Raw genomic sequence first — 2707 nt, 5'->3', positions numbered from 1 at the left:
CTGACTCCTTCAGCAATGGAAGTTCCCCACAAGAATTCATCATTAATGATGATTATGTTCGATCAACCTTTCTCGATCGATAAAGAGTTCCTCCGGCAAGACTTTAGCAGCTCTGACAATGCCCTTAGGAAAGATTGGTTTAACGATAAATTTAATCTTCCTGAAAAAATCAGATTCATGATGCTTGGTATTATGATATGAAACAATACAAAATTAACATGAGATTCTTTGTTTGGTTCGCCTCTTATGCTGAGGAACATCAGATAGATTATTTGTGGACCAATAGAACAATAAATCAAACAATTAACCCATTCAAAAAATGGCTCGTCAACAGAACCAAAGAAACAATAACCTTTGTCCATCCTCCAATGGACCAAATCAAAATAAACATTGAAGGTGAAGATGTTTTAGCTGCCCCTTTTATAAACAAAGAAAGTCTTAAATGTGGGGAGTCTTAAAACTCTTGAACAATTAAACTTTGCCAACTCAAATCTTCAAAAAACAAGTGAACAATTAATTAGAATTGAAAACCTTGTCCAGCAAATACCAAAAGAAACTCCCAAATCTGTTTCTAAACAAAAACAATCCTTAAACACTCCTATGTCATTTTGAATCAGACCAATAGGGAAAACAGTGTCTGTGACATATGGAATGCCTTGGAATGGTTCATCATCTATCATTTCTGCATCCAACGGTGCAAAGTAAAGATTTGCATCCAATGGTGCAAAGCAAACTTATCAAATCAAAGCAACATCAAGGGTCAAGAATCAAGCTTCCAGTTTGACGGACAAGATTAAAAGGAATCTTATCCTTATCTTTAAGGATTGCAAGGAAATCTCAGGGAAATGATTTTGACCATCAATCAAGATTACAACGAATCCAGCGGACCTCCTTCATCAAGAAGGATTCTCCTTCTTCTATAAATTGAGAGTGCTCTCAAGAGAAAGGGAGTTGGATTCTTTGCAAGTTTGGAGAGCTTAGAGGAATGCTTCTCTAGGAGTAGGTTGGTTTCATCCCTTCCTCTCCCTGTATCATCTTCTATTATGTTTGTAACAATACTTTGTATTATCTCCGATGATTTGTAACAACGTCTTTGACCACAAAAGATCATTTTTCTATCCTGGAGTAACCATATAATTAACCCTTAATGACCAACTATCTCTTTTTAAAACCATATATTAACACAATGTATTAAATAACTTGAGGAACAATTTGGTCCCTTCACATTTGAAATTTGAATATACTTAACGTCGGCTAACGATGGTAGTCTGCTAAGGACCCACACGTAATATATTGCACTATTTAAACTTGTCTTAGCAAAATGTGTTTAAAATGATATGTTATATCAACCATGTGTGAATGTGTCTGAAATGCATTTTTACTGAAACAAAACTGTCATTTTTATTTTATTATTTTTATGGAAAAGGAATATATTCATTAGCAAACACCATATTGCCTATTTGCATAGTTCTCATAGCACACACCATATTAATTACTCAACCTATTGATATGCTAATAGAGTATATTACTTTTAGACAGTGAAGCATAGTAGGATTTTTTTATCTTATGTACAACAATACGACGGAATAGTTGTGTAGTTTCCAACAAAATGTTGTTCATATAACATTGTTGGGATCTACTGATTTGGTAGACTGTGAAGAGGTATTCCGGGCCTTCCATATGAAACAGAAGAAGATACAAGGACATTAAAAGCCTCATTTCAGAATTTGTGAATCCCATTGTAGGGACTAACAAGAGGTTAACACACCAAGGGCCAGAATTGGCTACTTTAAAAAAATTCATTGCATAACCAAGTGGACCCGCAACAAGGATATGTTTTGCCACCCATCACATCCCATGCAAACATGACAGGGTTGTTTTTGGTTTAGAATGAGGAAGACAACAAAGGTGTATCAGAAGTTATCCAGGGCAAGGACTTAGCTGGAATAGATGGAACCCTAGGATCTAAGCCAAGAAATGATGAAGAAAAAAATAAAAGTTATCATGCGGTGAGCGTGGATCGAACACGCGACCTTCAGATCTTCAGTCTGACGCTCTCCCAACTGAGCTATCCCCGCACTCAAGATATTGCACCAGCCGGGAATCGAACCCGGGTCTGTACCGTGGCAGGGTACTATTCTACCACTAGACCACTGGTGCTTGTTGGCACCAAGTACATAAAAAACTGAAGTGTTTAAAACTTTTGATGGTGCTTTTCTTTATGGTTTTCATTTTATTGGAGAATTTTTACTCCATTTGCCATTTGCATATGGCTGAAATTGAAAGAAAGCAGCGGGAAAAGCTTTAATAGGAATCTCCTAAAACTATGACTATATGATCTACTTTGTTATAAATAATATTTATTTATGAATGTCCATTACCCCCAAAGAGATCATTCCAAAAGTTATAACTTCCAAATGAAGATCTCGGTCGCCCCGGGTGCCCTCTTGGGGGGTTCGTACTCTCATTGTTAATGACTAAATGGTCATTCTATATCTCCCGGGCCGCAGTTGCATCATCCGGCTGAAATAGAAAGATCCAGCCTAACAGGATAAGAAACCTCCAAGGGTAGAGTCCCCCCAACAGGATCCCCAAAAACCTCCCACGAGTCACCCCTATGGCAACTCTCTTAGAGTCATATTCCAATATAACTCTACCCAACTCACATTATATAAAGACCTCAGGTAAACACTATGAGGTAGGTATT

The 2707-nt window shown here is 37.2% G+C and overlaps 2 non-coding genes across 2 annotated transcripts; both read right to left on the bottom strand.

Moving 5' to 3' along the window:
• Positions 1-2005: 2005 nt before the first annotated feature.
• Positions 2006-2078, bottom strand: TRNAF-GAA (transfer RNA phenylalanine (anticodon GAA)). The gene has a single exon. It is a non-coding gene; the product is annotated as a tRNA-Phe (tRNA).
• Positions 2079-2089: 11 nt separating this feature from the next.
• TRNAG-GCC (transfer RNA glycine (anticodon GCC)) lies at positions 2090-2160 on the bottom strand. Its single transcript has one exon. It is a non-coding gene; the product is annotated as a tRNA-Gly (tRNA).
• Between the last annotated feature and the right edge of the window lie 547 nt (positions 2161-2707).

Source organism: Hakea prostrata, chromosome 9, assembly GCF_041222555.1.
Source record: "Hakea prostrata isolate BN-2017 chromosome 9, UWA_Hpros_2, whole genome shotgun sequence".
Classification (NCBI taxonomy): domain Eukaryota; kingdom Viridiplantae; phylum Streptophyta; class Magnoliopsida; order Proteales; family Proteaceae; genus Hakea; species Hakea prostrata.
Note: the sequence above shows the minus strand (reverse complement) of the source record. Positions and strands in the feature narration are given on the sequence as shown.